Source organism: Pholcus phalangioides, unplaced genomic scaffold (assembly GCF_987345545.1).
Source record: "Pholcus phalangioides strain wild (caught in Gottingen) unplaced genomic scaffold, Ppha-v1.0 ptg000010l_1, whole genome shotgun sequence".
Lineage (NCBI taxonomy): Eukaryota > Metazoa > Arthropoda > Arachnida > Araneae > Pholcidae > Pholcus > Pholcus phalangioides.
In genome coordinates this window covers 12,999,359-13,018,405 of record NW_028301603.1, presented here as the reverse complement: position 1 = coordinate 13,018,405, position 19,047 = coordinate 12,999,359, and the positions used below count along the sequence as shown (strand labels likewise).

The window sequence follows — 19,047 nt, the reverse complement described above, 5'->3', positions numbered from 1 at the left end:
TATACATTCTCTTTCGGGTAGAAATATGCATCGAATTGTGTGCGTTTGATGCATTGCAGTCAGCGTAAAATGAACACTAATATACATATTTCATGTGATAATCTATTTGGATCGGTATGTCCATTAACTTATGAACTCTAAAATATACACCAGTAGATTTTCTATTCAAAATAATTGAATACTAGATATACAGGGTGATTGTTCTTGAAGCTCCCGTATACTCCGAGTAGTTTTCTCAAAAAAAAAAAAAAACTGCTTATCCGAATCAGGACCGTAATTAGAGGTGGGCAACTACCCTTGGGCGGCAAAATTTAGGAGGCAGCATTTTTAGGCGGGAACAAAGAACGTCATTATAACATTATGGAATAAATTGAGGTCAAGTTGTGAGGGTGGCAAAAATCCTAGTTACGGGCCCCTGATCTGAGTACAGTTAGTTTTTCAGGATAAAATCTTAATGGCGAGAGATTGGGAGAGCGATTTATGCAGTTTAAAAAAAAAAAAAGTTCAATTTTTGACCACCAGGTGAATAAATGGCGCTTTTTTTATTCAATTTTCCTTATTTTCCGTAGTCCGTATAGCGTATATACACAGTTTCAATGGAATGCGTTCTCCAGAACGGACGCAACAGAGGCCTGAGTAATTTCAGTATACTGACACTACTCAGACCAATGTAGCACCCGTCAGTACACTGACACTTCTCCGAAATATAGATGTCAGTACTGAAAAATCAGTCACAACACTATAAATGCACTCAGAGTGTTAGGTACTCTCACTTCCGGTGCAACTCGTCCTACGTAGCGCCCGTTGTGGAGGACGTATTTCATTGAAAATTGATGTATACGCTATATGGGTATTTTACCCATTTAGCGCTGCCACGATCCCCATTTGGTGATTTTGGAATTTGACGTGCTTCACGTTTACAACTTTTTGTGCATATATATATGTAACTTTACCTGGCCAAAAATTTCAAAAAAAAGAAAGAAAAATTGGCAGTTGATGCCAATAAAAAAAAAACGCAACTTTTTCACCTGGTGGTCTAAAATTGAACTATTTTTTTTATTCGATAAATCTCAAATAAGATAGCCTAAAAAAATTGGCTGTATACGTACTGGTAGTTTTTGAGGAAAAACTACTCGGAGTACATATGGTCACTTTAACGGCGACGTATACAGGGTGATTATAATTAAAGTCCCGAAAACACAGACATGACACGAATGTGCCACGTCTTTTAGACTTTTGTTTCGCACTTTGTTCCATTCCCCCTCCCCCTTTCTTCAGTAATTTCTTTTTCCTCATCGCCCCCCCCCCTCGAATTCAAACGAACTTATAGGATCCTATGCCGTAGCTTCGACCGCTTCCCCCACCCTAGGAGACGATATTGTCCATCACCACCCAGAGATAGACCTCCTATCTCTAGGAGGTGATGTATTGTCCCCTTTGGAAAACGCTAATTCTAGACCAGTGGTTCTCAACCGGGGGCCATATGGCCCTCTAGTGGTACTGGGATACTTCAAGAGGACCACGGAAGAAAATGGAGAAAGGGGCCATGACAGGTGGTTTGGAGGGCTGTAGAGAGCTGAGAAGAAAAATTGAGGTGTGAAGAAATAAAGCGTTTATATTAGTAACTATACACTTACAGAATCCAACAAAACCACCCATAAAACTAGGGCCGTCTTAGGGCATGGACGCACCCAGGTCTCACCGCCTACATTTTGCAACAAGTTCCTTAAGATGGGGTTTTTCGCAGGTCCACGGCTAGATTTTTCACAGAACACTTCTCTATATTAAATTTATAGTGTGAAAAACAAAAAAATGATGAAAGCCATATCGGCTGTCAGTCCCACTCTTCTGAGACTCATCGTGAGGATTCAGGTTCGAGCTCCGTTGGCGGCTGAAATTTTCCAGCTTCGAGGTGCAAATGCGAGTCAGTCCCCCATTTGAAAAAGTCTGTCCGTAGAGAGCGGGCAGACCTTCAACACGATGCTTACAAAACACGAAAATTCAAGCATTTATCGTTTTTACTTCTAAACATGCAAGAAAGATGGCAGCCCCAGTAGCACACGAAGCAAGCTTAACTTTGAAACATAAATATGTTAGGGTCACGCATACACGCACAAAAAACACGTACCAGCAATGTTACGATTCGTTAGACATTCCTCAGAGGAATGTGTACAAGGTGTATGTACGATCAAGTACTCCCCTGCAATCACCCTTATCCTACGCTAAGTCGCTCTTTTCATCACTCACATGGTTGCACACTTTCTTGGTCACATTTTTGGTTGTTCACTGATTTGGTCATTCCTATGCTCACACAATCTTCAAGCCACACTTTTGATCGCTCCTTGATCTGGTCTCTCACTCTCCAGGTCTGTCACTCTCTGGTCGCTTTTACGTGCGTGCAAACTTTCTTGGTCATTCTGTCGATCTCTCACTGATCTAATCCCTCGCTCTCGAGGCAGAGGAGGATTTTTTGTTTATCGTCTGTGACTTATTAAAACTTTGCTGCCCTTCTCCCATTCTACTAATTTTCTTGACCACTAATTCCTCCAATAAACCGCTCCTCTGAACTTGCCGCCCCCGGGCTATGGCCCACTAAACTCCTGTGAATACGATCAGAAAAATATAACCGCTGTCACGCTGACCGGGGGATCCCACTTGCGTTGGTTACCAAAATCTCTTCTCGGTTGCTCAACGGAAAAACACCTCTTTTCACGTCAAACGTCGTGGTCAAAATGAAGTCTTGTTCGTCTTCATATGCATAAAATATGTCCGTAGTTCGACAAAAAATGATAATTTTGTCTAGGTGTAAGGAACCTATTAAAAATTTCGCAAATCATTCCCCAAACAATCCACCCCTCCCCGCACTCCAAAAACAAGGGAACTCATCAGCTTCTGTTTTGAAAATACAAAAGGAAAGACGAAATTAAATACTAGAAATGTAGTTCTGTTTTCCTTTTATTCTCTCCTACTCTCTCTCTCGCCTTTTCCAACAACAACGGCAAAATAGTAAAAGTCACACGTCCTTCTCTTTCCTCCCTTTTAAAACTCATACATATTGTTCTCAGTGAAAAATGGTTTATCGAGGCATACGTACATATGTTATTTCCCTAATGAATTGAGTTTTTCCCCCTCTTACTCTCACCCCCTACGCCCCTCGTTCTCTATTCTTTATGTGATGAAAATAAGGGGGTGGGACGGGGTTGGGGAAGGATGTGGAGTAGCCGTGAACATCTTTATTTCCATTTCAATTCGAAAAGAGAAGCAATAAGCAAAGAGCTTCTAATTAATTCGCCATGAATGCGAGACGTAATCAAGAAAAATGATATACTACTACTGCTAATACTAGTTTCCCCTCCTCTTCTCTATGCGTATTTCACAAGAATGGGAAAATATGGGGTGAAAAGTGTAGAAACATTTTTAAAAAAAAAAAAGTTTCCTCCCTATTTTTCGCGAAACAGTAGATTACACAGAGAGAGAGAGAAAGTCTCTGGATATTTGTCTCTGACAAAATATGGGTCGCAGGAACTTTCCCCCCCCCCCCAGTTTTTCGCTTTCCTCTCGTAGCTCCCTCTTCCATTAAAGAAGGAATATTTAATTTTTTCACTGGAATTACTATGTCCACCCCCCCACCCCCCACTCTTAACTCGTATCTGAAAATTCATATAAATGAATAATAATAATATAGTGAATGTGTGTGCGTGACACATGGTGTGAGTGCATTGAAATATTGTTGTGACAACATACATGGATCGTTTATTGCGCGGCTGGTGTCAAAATCGCGTCTCAAACTAATTTTTTTTTTTCCAACTTGGCTTTGAAATGTCCATTGGGTGTTAATTATTTGTTACCGAGTGTTTGAAATCTAGCCCCACATTCAGGAAATTCGCTTTTTGTTCCTGCCGTGGATTAATGCCCTTTTTTTTGCTTTTTGGCTAGCGTTGGCCAGTAAGAATTAAGACGAACGTTATACGCAATTGTTTCGTTCAGATTAATAGATATGGTATCAATTGAATCGCCGAGTTGGAACCCATATCAATGAGATGAAATTTGTTGTGTAGAATGAGTTGACAAAGGGAACGTGCATCGCTTTTCTTTGTAATGCAGAGATATTAAGCGCAGAATAAATGCCATCGGGTTTTCTGATCAAATGTTGGAAGAATACATTTTACAGAATTCCCTTGTTAAATAAACTCAAAAAACAATTATTTTGAGTTTTTCAAATCAACTTAAGGCATAAATTTGACATTAAAAATTATTACAATGCATTGTTTATCGGCTTTTGACCGAAACTGAACGTCTTTCTTGAGGACGGGAATCGTTTTCAAAGATATGATGATTTATACAAATTTTTGTGAAGCATGGTTAGAACAGCGTTGGTGAAATTAAACCAGGAGATGAAAAAAATATCATTTTTTCCAAATAGCTCTTTTTAAGGATTTAGTGAAAACCAGCTATAAGTGGTATCAGGACCGCCCTTACCAAACGCAGAGCCAGGTGCGTCGCAGCAATTTCAGGGCACAGAAAAAAATGTTAATGACCCCCTTTTTTCCGATTTTATGAGGCAGGAAAATCGGCATCTATTATTTCAGCATAATACAGAAATGCTGAGAATGGAAACAAGAATGCTGGAATAGCCTTGATTCAGTTTTAATTATTGATGATATCAGAACAGCTTCTGCTGAGGTTAGGCAGATTGAACAACTGAAATGGAACCATTAATGTGATCGGAGAAACATTGTTAAAAATGAGGCCATTGTTGTGATAGAAGTATCATTAAAAAAGGAACCATTTTTTCCATCAGAAAAGCATCGTGAACTGAAACCATTTTTTTCCATCAGAAAAGCATCGCGAACTGGAACCATTTTTTCCATCAGAAAAGCATCGTGAACTGGAACCATTTTTTCCATCAGAAAAGCATCGTGAACTGGAACCATGTTTTTCATCAGAAAAACATCGTGAAATGGTGTAATGATCAGATGGTGCTTCGAGCGTGAACTTTCTTAGAGAGGAGGGTCAGTTGTTAAAATTGGACGGCTGTGTGTCATGATGACGGTTGGTGCTTTCGTATGTTTGTGTAAATTTTGTCGTTTTTTTTCGTTGTTAAATGTGTATTAAATGTGTTTGTCCATTAAAAAAGATGATGCCTCGTCAATTCGTGTCACGCTAGAGACTTATTATAGAACCATTTTTGCCATAAGAAAAAGCATCATTTAAATGGGACCATTGTTAAAATCAAAATGGTTCCATATCGATAATGCTTCCTTATTACAATGGTCCCATTTCAATGATTACTTTCTGATCGCAATCAATGTCATATCGAAATCTAACCATTGTTGTGATGAGAAAAGCATCATTGAAATGAGAGTATTGTTGGGATCAGAATTCCGTTCTTTTTTTCAACAATGTTTTTTTCATTGTTCACCATTTCTGCTATGCAGAACGAGCAGAATGCGAGAACTACCGAAGCTCGTCAATGCGAAATTATACCTAGAAGCTGTTGGGTTTTATAATAAATTCCTTGATATCAAATCAACCATGGAAACCTTCGGGTTAGACCAATGAGTTCATCCGAATCTACATGCATGATTTTCGAAAATTCATTTTTGAATGTCTTTAAGCAAAAAAAAAAAAAAAAAAATAGAATGAAAAATGAATTTGAAAATTTCTTTAAAAAAAAATGCTTTTGAGACGCCCCAATACATTTTTTTTTATCAGATTTTCTTTTATACTGATATAATTTATATATGTATAAAGAAAATTGATTCAAAATTTTGAAAAGAAAATATTCAATATTTTTTTTTCTCTCTACACGTGTAACCAAGGAAAAAAAAAAGAATTATATCCTCCTTCAGTGTGTTCGAGTCAATGAAAATTTATATTTGCGCTTCCTTAATGATCAGTTGGGTTATAGTTCCTTGAAGAAAAATATATTTTTTGTTCATCAGTCTTATTCTCCACCGTGATGCATTGCTCACTGTTTATTAAATATTTGCTTTCAATATCGGGGTAGGAGAGTCCTGCGAGAAGAGCCAATAACGTGTGTCGCCTGGTATTGTATTTCTTCAATATTGCGTGACAAAGTGCGAATATATTGATATTTGAACGCAGTTTTTCCTCTCCTCACTCCGCTCATAAATTCCAGTTTTTTTTTTTATTCTTACCCCTGTTTATCCAATAAATTTGTTCCGAGTATACCGAGAAGGCGATGATGGTCCATTCCTTACCCCATCACATGCTAACCTTCTATTTCTTCCGAGAAAACACTTCCGCTTGAAATTGGTCAAAAATTTCCGATTCTTTTACGTGAGTTCTCGATAGACTTTTATGTTACGAAGGTGTTAATGCAATTTGGTGAATTTGGTTCGGTATCAGAAATGAGTAGTGATGGTGTTACAAATTTTTGAGAGCTATTGTAGAAAAAAAACCCAACACATTATTGAGATAATGAGGTAGAGAGCATCGTTTCGAAGTAAAAATCATTGTTATCGCTTTTTCAACGACTTCCCAGAACAGTCTAGAACAGTTGTTCTCAACTGGGGCTCCGTGTGCACTCCCCAGGGGCTCCGCGGCCGCTCGAGGAAAATTAAAATAAAAAAAATAGGGAATTGGAATAAAAATTATAAATATTTTTAAATAATAAAAATAAATCAGTAACTTTGATGTATAAATAAAAAATAGACCTATGTGGGGGCTCCACCATAGAAATTATAGACCAGAAAGGGCTCCGCGAGTCAAAAAAGGTTGAGAACCACAGGTCTAGAATAATGTTCTTAAACCTTCTTAAGAGGTCAATGTCAAGGCCCAGTGGCGGTACGTGGCCGAGAAACTCCGGTCTAGAGAAGTACCACTTTAAAGCACTGGTGCTTATCGCTGAACAGGTGCAATGTCGCTTGATTGCCGCGACGCTTACTTCGAGAAACGCTATCCAAAAAAAAATATATCTGTATCCTGAAGAGCTATAGCTAAAATTGTTCTGTAGCGATAGGAGCCTTGGCCTCTTACAGTTCTATTCTTCATGAACTGTAAGATTTTGAAACTGCAGTAGTTATTATCTTCGATTAGTGAAAACCATAGCTTTTAAAAGCAAACTATTCAAAATTTTTTGATTCTTGAAAACTGTTAGTCTTGAAATCACTCGGTATCTTTGGTTTGAAGAAACTGTGGGTCTTGGAAGCACTCGGTATCTTCGATATGAAGAACCTGTAAGCATGGCTCCCGCACAAGGGTGTGGTTTGCAGGGCTCGGGACAATTAAAATTTTTGTTTTTTCTCATAAGTTGACTATAGGGGTGGACTGTCAACTATCTGGCCTGGGGCCCCCACCAAACAACCCAGCCTGGAGGCTCTGTTGCAGGATGTGGGGGCCATGCTTAAATTAGCCAATTGAATTTTATTAATTGGTCAGGCATGATCTTAAAACCACTCGATATATCGGATTTGAAGAAACTTTGGCTCTTGGAACCGCTCGGTAGTATTGGTCTTGATTTTGAAGATAATGTAGGTAATTGAAATCAATCGGTATCTCCAATTTGAAGAAACTGTAGGTAATTGAAATCAATCGGTATCTCCAATTTGAAGAAACTGTAGGTAATTGAAATCAATCGGTATCTCCAATTTCAAGAAACTGTAGGTAATTGAAATCAATCGGTATCTCCAATTTGAAGAAACTGTAGGTAATTGAAATCAATCGGTATCTCCAATTTCAAGAAACTGTAGGTAATTGAAATCAATCGGTATCTCCAATTTGAAGAAACTGTAGGTAATTGAAATCAATCGGTATCTCCAATTTGAAGAAACTGTAGGTCTTGAAACCACTCAATATATATATATATATATATATATGTCTTGGGTTTACAGAAACTGTAGGTCTTGAAACCACTCAATATATATATATATGTCTTGGGTTTACAGAAACTGTAGGTCTTGAAATCACTCAATATCTTGGGTTTACAGAAACTGTAGGTCTTGAAATCACTCAATATCTTGGGTTTACAGAAACTGTAGGTCTTGAAATCACTCAATATCTTGGGTTTACAGAAACTGTAGGTCTTGAAATCACTCAATATCTTGGGTTTACAGAAACCCAAGTCGTAAAACCCATAAGCATTTTCGGTTTCTAGAAACTGAATGTCTTGAAACCCGACTGGAAGCTTCGACACCGAAATAATCCTGCAATCACTTCACGTGAGCTCAACATATTATTCAACATAACGTGAGCTATTATAAGATTATTAAAATCACTACCTCCCAACAAAACTTTACATATAATAAATATAGAAACCACATACAGCAATACACACATTTTAATTCCATCTTCACATACAATTTAAAGTTTTTCAGACATTAAAAAAAAACTTTAAAAGGACTAGGCAAACATACTAAAATTCTTCCATTAATTTCCCTTCACAGGAAATTGAAAACAAAAGCCTATATGATATTATTAGTCAAACATTTCAGTGTGAAAATGAAAACTCCTACGGAGATGGGGGGGGGGGGAGGAGGGGAGAGAATCGCCCATTTATACAGCGATTACAAGGGCCTCTGAGTACCCACTCTCCTTGTGATATATTTCAGTTGTACCTAAATAACCGTAGTCAATAGTTTTTAGCATCCTTTTATTTAAAAAAAAAAAAAAAAAACCCTCATTTTTATTGAATTTTCTTCTTGTTATATCTGCGTATTACGGAAAAGAAAATGTCCGAATGTGCGAATTCGTGAAATGTAGCCTAGACTCGCCGTTAATGAAGTTGTCGCAATAAACGGAGCATCTCTCCTGTTTTTTTTAAAAATGGAGAGCTAAAATAAGAAGAGGGAATTTTAACAGCATTAAAAAAAAAGAAAAAAAGAGAAGAGATGATTGTGCGATAAAGTGATTATACAATTCTGTGTTCAAAAAAAAAAGTTTAAAAGGGCTGCAGGTAAAGAAAAAAAAAAATCGTATATAATAAGGGGGTATCTATTTTTATGCTTATGACATGGGTGGAGGCAAATAGAAAAAAAAAAAAAAAAAAAAAATTAAAAACTTCAAGCGGGATGATGAATACTTTTCCCCAAGTGCAAATTTTCTACTTTGGGGCTTGTACTTGTATGTGCGTGTGTATTTCTCTCTCTCTTCCACCTTTATAGTCTAACTTAGCCTCGAACCATGGGTTTTTTTTTTTTCTTATATATTTTTCCTCTCCCGTGCATCGGATCCTGCCATGTAGTTGAGAAATGTTAACCGTGACCAAGAAGGAAGTCTATATATACACACCACCCCGTAGGAGCGATCATTGAAAATAACGGAGCGAAATTAAGGATTGTGTCGCCGTGGAGGCATTTCTCTCTCTCTCTCTGGATATTTTTTTTTTTTCGGAAGAGAAGTTTTTTTTGTAGTGTGTGTGTGTGTGTGAGAAATAAGAGAAAATGTATTTTGTTTTATTTAGTTTTTCTTCCCCCCATACGTATATATTTATTAACGTGACTCCGGGAGATTTTTATTATAACTGTGCTTGCTATCCTTTGGGCCGCTTCTGCTGCTGTTGTTACGCAGGGAAGGGGGTTTCGGGGAGGTATTGTGAACACTGTTTTCATGTGAAATGAGTTTTTAGCCTTTTTTTTTTTAAGTATTGTTTTTTTTTAGGAATTTTCTTTTTAAACTGTGTCATAAAAAGAGAGGAATGTAGAATGTTGGGACTTATTCTAACAGCAGCTGCGTGTTCTTGTCCGTTTTTTTTTTGTTTGGTTCGACTTTGTTGGAGTTTTTTGTTTTCCCCGTGTGGTGTTTGTTTGGCTCCTTGTATGCATGAGATTTTATTTTTTTTTTTGGTGTTGTTTGTGAAGTTGACTGTGTTGGAATCCATTAATAATGTATGTGTGCTCTGAGTAGCCATTTGAGTTACACGAGCGTTGGGATCTTGGGATTTTTTCCCCACCCGTGGCGATGATATTGGATGTCTTACTCCCCCCATCGTTAAAACGGAAGCTGTCTTCGGGGCCCGTCGTAACGCGTGGGGGCCCCCACCACCCGGACGTGGCTCGAGGGGCTTCCGTGATAATGAGATCTGGCACTGATTTTCTGCAATAAATATGTAAATTGATTTTTATAAGAAAGGGGGGGGGGAGGAGTCTCAAAATATCACTTTTCCCCGGGGGCATATGGTGCTGTAAAGACTGCCCTAGCTGTCTTAGCATTGTTATAATTGCGTGGTCGTTTTGCAAACTCAATTTACGCCACTTGCCTGGAACCGCACACAACGAGTTCGGATGCCCGGGATCCAAATATTTTTTCTGACGCTCTTTTAAATCAAACTAGGTAGAAATCCCATAACATTACTTTTTTATGGAAGCCCATGGACCCATTAAGACTGTCCTGCTCTTCACGCACGGGCTAGATACCCGTCAGCACACTTATTATGGGGGTTTTACGGGGTTCTGAAAGAAGTCGCCCTTTTCCTGCCATATTTCAATTGAATGCTTCACCTGTTTTTTCTTTCTCAGTCTAGCTATATTCCCTTTTTTTTTAATACCGCACATACAACCTCTGACAATAAAGTTCGGTGAATAGTCCTGTAACATTAACGTAGATGAAATGTTAACGAAAGTTACCTTACTGTCCTTCAAAATAGTCACCTCCCATTACTATGCACCGCCGAGATCTCCTATACATGTCCTGGAAACTTTGCAAGAAGTCTTCTTTTGGGATTGAATTCAAAAGCCTCGTCACGTTTCGTTTGATGTCAGGAATATCGTCAAATCTCTTTCCTTTCAAAGCGAGTTTGAGTCGTGGGAATAGGAAGAAGTCTGGAGGATTGAGATCTGGCGAGTATGGTGGATGTTCAATTTGCACCACCCCCCTTTTTTGCCAGTAACTGTTTGACGATATTGGCTGTGTGAGGGCGAGCATTGTCGTGAACAAGAAACCATGAACCTTGTTGTGCGTACTGAGGTCGTACCCTGCGTAGACGTTTCATGAAACGGGTCAAAATTTCAATGTACCTTGCAGCATTCATCGTCGTTCCCTCAGGTAGAAATTCCTTGTGGATAATGCTTTGACTATCAAAAAAGGTGGTTAGCATCGTTTTGATGCGTGATTTTTCTGCTCTGACCTTTTTCCGACGAGGTGATGCAGGAGAACGCCATTCCATGCTTTGCCGTTTCGTTTCAGGGTCGTACCTGAGACACCAGGACTCATCCTCAGTGATCTTTTGTTCGTTCATTTTCCTGTTCTCAGTTAAGAACCAACGCACTAAACAAGCACTTTGTAAAACAAGTCTTTTACGGAACACAAACGACGCTCAACTGAACAACGGTGGCGGCAGATGGTCAACACCTGCCACTACGCATGTGCAGCGTTTTGCTTCGCCAGTGTTGCCAGATCGGCCGTTCCGACTTTATTTACGGAACTTTATTGTCACAGGTTGTATATACATATACAGTCAAATTTGGTTAATTCTAAGCTCAAGGGGATCGCAAAAGATTCGAATTATCCAATTCATTAATACAGGATAACTATATTTTCACAAAAGATCAAAAAACTATCAATAGTTATAAAAATATATTGAATGCTATCATTAAACGTAAACGATCACGAAAACTATTTCATTTGTAAATTTTAATTTCGATGCTCTTATATGAAATTGCACAAAATCTTCAAGTTGATTTATGGAATAAAAGATGCGATTTCTGAGCTTCAACAGCGTAATTTTTTATAAAATGTCTGCAAACTTCTGCAAGTGCTTGAATAAGGACCTCTGTTGCTTTCTTATTTTTTCTCACGAAAATTCAATATAAACGTATATATGGGACTTTATTTCCTACTTCAACAATATCCGCATCCGTAAGGCAATCAGATTTTTCACCTAGGGTTGAAGCACATGAGCTTTGGTTGGACATGGCGGAAATGTTACTTATCTTCATGGATATTCTAAAATAAGCGAACAATAATGCTAGAGAAACATGAATCTCCAACATATTTTTCAATGTTGGCTATATCCTGTAAAAGATTAGTAAACCACGGAATAAAGGAAGGGATGATCAAAATTCAGCAAGAAATTCTGAGGAAAGTAGACATTTTGCAACTGAAATAACTGAATCAAACTCCGAATTATCCAAAACATGAGAAAAAAAATTATCGAATTAAACAGTTAATATTTACATTAAAATGAATAGGAAACTCAAGGGAAATTATACTAAAATTCGAATTAGCCAAATTCACCTTTTGTTTTGTTTTTTGCATCACATTATCTACATCAACTTTCTCTGTATCAATGTTTTGCACGTCTGTTCTCGTGGACCCCCCCGCCCCGAAGCATTGTGCCCCACTATTTAGCTGCATTTTCTGTCTTTTACCATGTTGAGGGAGTGCTTGACTAGTGAGGAAGGACTGTTCGGCCGAGTTACCGGCTGGAATTTTTCCCTGGACAACCACGTCCTTCGGGACACTGTGCTAAAATCACTTCGGTGACAGAGCCTAGTTGTGTTCGGTTTATCCTGGGTTTTTTTTCATAGATCTTTGTACTCCCCTACAGAGCCGGAATTAGCGTCTGGGGGGGGGGGGCAACTGCCCATGCGGAAAAATTTTGGGGCGGCAGTTTTAGGTAGAAACAAAAGACACCGTGTTATAGAATTATCGAATTTTTAAGTTGGGGGGGGGCGACAAAAATCCTAATTACGGCCCGGCCCTCCTTAATTACCGGCCATGGCTCTCATTTTACTTGCTTTTTCACCCGTGGCAACCCCCTACTATATCTCAAGGCCGAAAAGGGACGGGGCATATTCCTCCCCAACTCTTGAAGTTTGTTCCACGAATTCTGAATCGCCCTGTATGATTTGTGAAGCTTCACGAAGCTACGAAAATTATCGTAAATGAAAATTGGACTGCTGCTTAATTGTCGCACAAGAAGTTAAGAAGTGTAAAATGTCCAAATATTTTGCATCGGTTGTAGGCAAAGGAGTGTCAGTGGAGAGAAAATTTCCACGGCTTCATGCGCTGGAGCTCTTTGTTTAACTGGAGAAGTTCATTGCAGCGTTTGACAGGTTAGAGCCTGGCGGGGTTGCGGGAAAAGGCTAAATTGATCAATTTGACGCCGCGGATTCTCCTCGCGATTTCTGTGGCTCCTCGAGTCTATTGCTCTGGCCTTAGAGAGAGAGAGATCCGTGTGCTCTCTCACTTACACACCCTTTTCCCGCGTTCTCCGAAAGTGTTTCCCAGTTGTAATTGCAGTTAAATTTAGTGAGTACGTATTGATTATGAAGCATTGCTCTCTCGTGGGCGAAGGCTGTGTTTCAAATGCTTTAGCCCCTCTCGAAATCTTCTCTACGTGGCAGTATCTTGCAATTCTGTCCCTGTTTTGGGTAACGCTCGCTCTCTAGCTAGAAATTGCAATAAACTATAATTACAGTATTTCCATCATTGTCTAAATGTCATTCTGTGAAGTGTTATAGGGTATATGTAGCAGTGTGAGTTAAATGTCAAACTGTGAAGTAGCCTATTCTGGCTATAGTTGATTAATTCTATTGAGATCTTGCACAACGACAAAAGCATGTCATTTGCATTGAAATCTCGATATAACGCATACAGGCGAATCGAACGGTGGAGGGGGGGGGGGAGCGAATAGCCGAGGATTTGAATAGTGAACTGGGGGTGTGGGGATGTCGTCCTTCGCCTTCCCAACTGCCAATTAATGCAATTTTTTTAACTGAACGAAAGGGGGCGATCGCTCATTTCGCCCTCCCAAGTATTCACCCAATGCCTCCACTATAGTAAATTTATGGTAAGAAAAAACAAAAATTGCAAGAATCGTCTCTGACCCGGTCAGCCCTGGCCTTGTAGGGGGGAGAGCATGGTTTTAGAGCAGTAGTTCTTAACCAGGGAGAAGTTTCGTGGGAGGAGGGGGGGTCTATGAGATTGGGATGCGAGAACAATTTACGTATAGTTTTTATATTATTATATGTTGAATACACACAGTGTCGTCTCAACGCATGGGACCCACCCGGGCACCTCAAGTGAAAGGGGGAGGGGGCTCATAATCATTAGATCTAGATATATTTTTACATTTTGAGAGTAACTATGTAAATTGTCAGGTGGATATTTTTAACCAGGTAGGGGGCTTCATAAAAAAATTATTTGCCCGGAGGGGGGGGGAGAGCATGATTTTATGACTGCCCGCCCTGGCTGAATATTCTGTAAGGGTTTCCGTGACTGTCATATTGGTAAAAAGGGTCCTTGGCCTTATTAACTTAAAGCAAGTGTTCTTAACCTCTAGGTCGCTACTCAAACTCGGGTCGCAGGAGCTTCTGAGATGTGTCCTACAAATCCACTTACAGCCAAGAATTTTCGTGTTGCGGGTCACAACACAGCTGAAAAAGTTCAAGAACCCTTGGCCTAAAGGGTCCTTTGATCACAAAAAATTAAGAAACACTGTTGTGGAAAAACTGCAAAAAGCACACTTTCTAAATCGGCGTTAAGTTCAGTTAGGGCTTCACCCAGTAAAGGACTTTATCGCTATCGCCAGATGCCCTCCGAAGAACACTGGACCATGGGGAAACCAAGGCCCCGTAGGCTCTGTGGGCCACCTTGGGCCTGCGAGAAGCGAATTCAGCATTCTTGTATGTTTTGGGGGGAAAAAACAAAAATCATTATAAAATCGGCTCAAGTTCTTTTTCTGTAGTTGCCAACTTCGAAGCGAATTCGAGCCGCTCTCTCCGTTAAAAAGTCTAGCCGCCGCCGAGAGCAGCAGACCTCTACAACGGTACAAATATTCAATCATTACGTTTCACCCTCAATTTCAAATACAGATGGCACAACAAAAAATTTCGTGGAGAACACTAGATCCCAACTCAGACTGTTAGGCATATATGCACACTGCCAGCACAGCTCACTCGGTATTGAATTGCTCATGGAGATAGATCGGAGATGTGCTCCGTTTGAAAGAACGTGGAGGGGTGGCAAAATTACCCCTCACCCCCCGTAGGGAAAAATGACTGCAACCGACTTCTCTCTCTTAGTCACAGCCCTGGCATTAGCATTAATCTTGATCACACATCGTGTTATATCATTGATGCAGTATGCAGTCTTACATGATTATGCATACATAATCTCGGTATGGATCTATTGTCAACGTTGATATTTTCTCAGTTACACTGAATGCAGTTATACTCTATTTGACTGTCTGCAGGATTCCAGAAGTAGTCACACTCCCCCCCCCCCCCAAAACTATCTTTCATGGCTCCTCTTTCACTGAATTTTCACCCGTGCCCCCCCCCCCCCGATATATCCCAGGAACACAAGGGGGGCGTCATATGGCTCCTGATTGAGAACCACTGCTTTACATTATCCGTACCGAACTTTACCTTATGCTTATATAACCAGGAGTTACTTATCTCTATTCCCCCGTCCCCCATTTTTCCAGCATTGAAGAGTCGTAATAGCCCAGGACGTTTTCAAAATATACACCCTATGCTTGGATGTTTATTGAAACCAAAAACACGTTCTTTTTTTTCCTACTCAAGGAGAAATACAAACAGAATTCCGCACCCATGGAGGGAGCAGTTGAAAAGACACTACTTTTTTTTTTCTTTTTTTTTTAAATATTCTTATTCTCTTTCAGTCCGTTATTAAAGATGGCGTTAAAAATAAATAAATAAATAAATAAGTAAAAGTAGCGGCACCTCGTTGACCTTGTCCTAACATAGTAGGGCTTCCGCACAGTAGTTAGCCTTGAACATAGTCAGTGTTTGTCTCACTTCCTGGTAGGTGTTGCTGTAATCCAAAACACTTTTTTTTTTCTTCTCTTCTCAACTAATTTCGCCCCCCCCCCAATCTCCTATCAGAGAATGTTGTTGCTATTTACTTCCATTAACTCTTTTTCTTTTTCCCCCTCCACACTTCCCCCCGATTATACAATATGCCGTTTATTATTCTGAGGAATTGTTCTTTGCTCACGATTCGTCGTCCGTCTGCACACGGTCACATAAATGAGCGCGATTTAACACGTCAATGCGAAATTTTTAGAGACATCCGTCGCAGAAATGCAATGTGGTAATGTGAGGTTTCGAAACTGTTCTCCTCTACGGTAAACGAGGGGGGGGGGGGACTTTTTTTTTTTTTTGGGGAAAACACTGGACAGGACCGCAACTGCGGGCAGGGGAGAGTGGCGGGTCTCGTGCCCGGGAGCTGAACAACAGGGGGCGCCGAATTTACCCTTTACTGCTCTTTCTGCATTACACGGGGCATGTGCCATCCAAAATGCGTGATGGCCCGGCTGACAAAGTAGAATCTAATTGCGGCCCTGACCAATGCCATCTATAGCTAGCAAGGCCTGGAAAAATCCCAGGCTCCAGATCGCCATGGGGACTAAAAAATTTGTATTGGCGCCTAAAATTTTCTTTGCATAGTTACTAAATTGCAAACTGATCGCATGCCAAAATGTTCGGAATTTATAGCAGTATATCTGCCGACATAAAAGGAAGGTCATTTTTGAGGCATAGGCCTCAAAAAAGTCAAAAGAATCATTATTTTGAACCTTTTTCTTCAGGTAAAGATTTTTTTGGTGCCTAAAAAAAATTGTTCTGGCGTCTATATTTTTTTTTGCGATCTGTCCAGCCTTGATAGCTAGATAGGTGAAGATATAGATGGTGTTGCTTTGACATTGGATTTGAATTTTCAGACTCATCATCGAGGCTTATTTCTGCTTGGACAAGTAGGGTGTATTTACCAGACCCCGTCGCTATTCCCCCTAATCTGTACACTGTGAAAATGCTTCCACGAAAAATCGAAAAATACGGCATAAGTCGGGGTTCACTGAACACCCCTCTAATGCCAATAAAATGAAGATCACGGATCTCGGAAAATTCAGTACATAACGATGTAAAAAAAAAAATTTCTTATCCAATCTTACGGACTCCCAAAATATCTCCATGGACCCAGCGGCGTACGCAGAAAGTGGGGGGCTGTTTTTGTATGGGCAAATGGGGCATGTGCCCAGGGTCCAAAAATTTTCAGGTCCCCGAAATTGGCTGCTTTTTTTATTAAAGGCACAGGCCCCCTCCCCCGCCTCCACCTCAAAGAAAACTATATATAAGTGGCCCCCAAAAATTCATATCTGTCCAGGGCCCCCCTAAACTTAAAGGAAACAGGCCCTGGGGGGCACTCACAGGAAGTGCACGCTCCCTTCCCAAGACGATAGAAAAACATTGTGTAGTTTATTACAACATATTGACCAAAGAAAACACTTTTTATATGCTATTTCAATAAATTTCTGTTAATTCTAAATGTTTCTGAGGTTGCCAAGTCAAAATTTCTCTGGAAGAAATCCCTTGTGCCCTCAAAACGTTTTTAGTCTCCTTCATAGAATGATCCTGTGTATGCTTCTACATGGTCCCCTGGTTAAAACTCCTGCCTTTGGTGGATATGGGATATTGCCATTCTCTCTCTCTCTCTCTCCACACAAACAGATCTGTCTTAAGAGCATCCTATGAACTTGGGCAAAGTCATTTTTTCTGAGGTCCTACCTATTTCGAAACTTAGTTACTTTGGAAATTTTAGCCAGATATCGTTTTTACGAATTCCCCCAGGTCGTGCCCATGCATTGCGACAACACTGCACACAAAGAAGAATAAAACCAGTTAAAAGTGCATGTGAAATAAAAATTCGGGGAGACGTTGTAGGCCCCCCAAATTTAGACTCTTAGACTAACACCCAGTGTTTTTCAATCTGGGGCCCATATGCTCCTCCCCCTTGTAATCCTGAGAGAAATTCTACGGCATGCCACAGATGGAAAATTCAGTGGAAGGAAAGCCATGAAAAAAAAAATGGAAAGAAATGAAACTTTAAGTGAAATATAACCGGGGGGGGGGGGTGACACTAATTTCAGAATCCAGGAGAACTGTCCATAAAACCAGGGCTATCTTAATGCATGGATATACATAATGAGATTTGCGAGATCTAGTGCCGTGATTTTCGATAGTAAGTGTCTAAATGAGCTGTGTTATTTCCAGCAAAGTATAGATCCCAAGAACATCACTTTTGACTGAGGCCCCATGGTATTGAGATGGATGGCCCTGCATACAACCTCCACGAGATAGAAGCAAACTGAATGATGTCCAGGGTTCGGAGATTGTCCTTTATTTATTAAAAATTTTTGTTCATTAATTTACAGGGAAAAACTCAGTTTAATGTGCAAAAAAGAGGGGCGTCTTTCCTGGATGGGGAGAGAGTGTTACGTAAGCATACATACCAACCCCCTGGAACCACTCCTCTTTGTAGCGGCGATGTTCGCTGATGGGGGGGGGGCGGGGGGTGCTGTTTATTACCACCCATTTTTTCTCCTCACAACTATTTTAAAGCTTTTATTCTTATTTTCTACAATTCGACCATATCTAGCATTTACCCAGCTCTTTATGTAGCCTTTTGTTTAAGTTTTGGTCTGTTTGCTGTGAATATTCCTTACAAAATCAATGAAAGTGCTTCAATTTTTTTGGAATAGGACACTGTCACTGATTTTTCGTCATCAACATTCCTCCTCCACTTTCTTTCTAGAAACGTATCCACGAAAAATGTTATGAAGAAACTTCATAAATTATTAAACTTCTTCTCATTTGGTTTTTTTTTAAATTCAACAATTAAAACATTTTCAGTTTTATGGCCCACCTGGGGAGATTCAACCTGCAGATGGGCAGACACCCAAACAAAGTAAACCTTTACAATGAATACCAACAACAAGGTTGCTTCAGTTCATTTTAGATTCAGCTCAATATTCATTCTTTGGAAATGCAGTTTTTGTGTGGCATCATTTTGTACTCAATATACAATAGAATTCGAAGAAATCACCAATCAAAAAAAATACTTTCGAAAAAGACTTCTCCGTAGTTTTTAACGATTCACCATAGTTTCATATTTTATGGTAGAAATCAGTAGAAACTATGGAGTAGTTGGCTAGTACATTGAAGGTTAATTTACACAGGACTAACATTAGAATGTATATAGATTGGTGTTTCCCAAAGTGAGTAATATCACCCCCTGAGGAACAATGGAGGGGCAATAGAAGCTACACAAGTATAACATAGG

At 39.7% G+C, this 19,047-nt stretch overlaps 1 protein-coding gene across 10 annotated transcripts in view; it reads left to right on the top strand.

Moving 5' to 3' along the window:
* The window catches only part of LOC149080948 (nuclear factor 1 X-type-like), an 85,868-nt gene that overhangs the window by 42,846 nt on the left and 23,975 nt on the right, over positions 1-19,047 (top strand). The gene's annotated exons all lie outside the window — the stretch shown is intronic.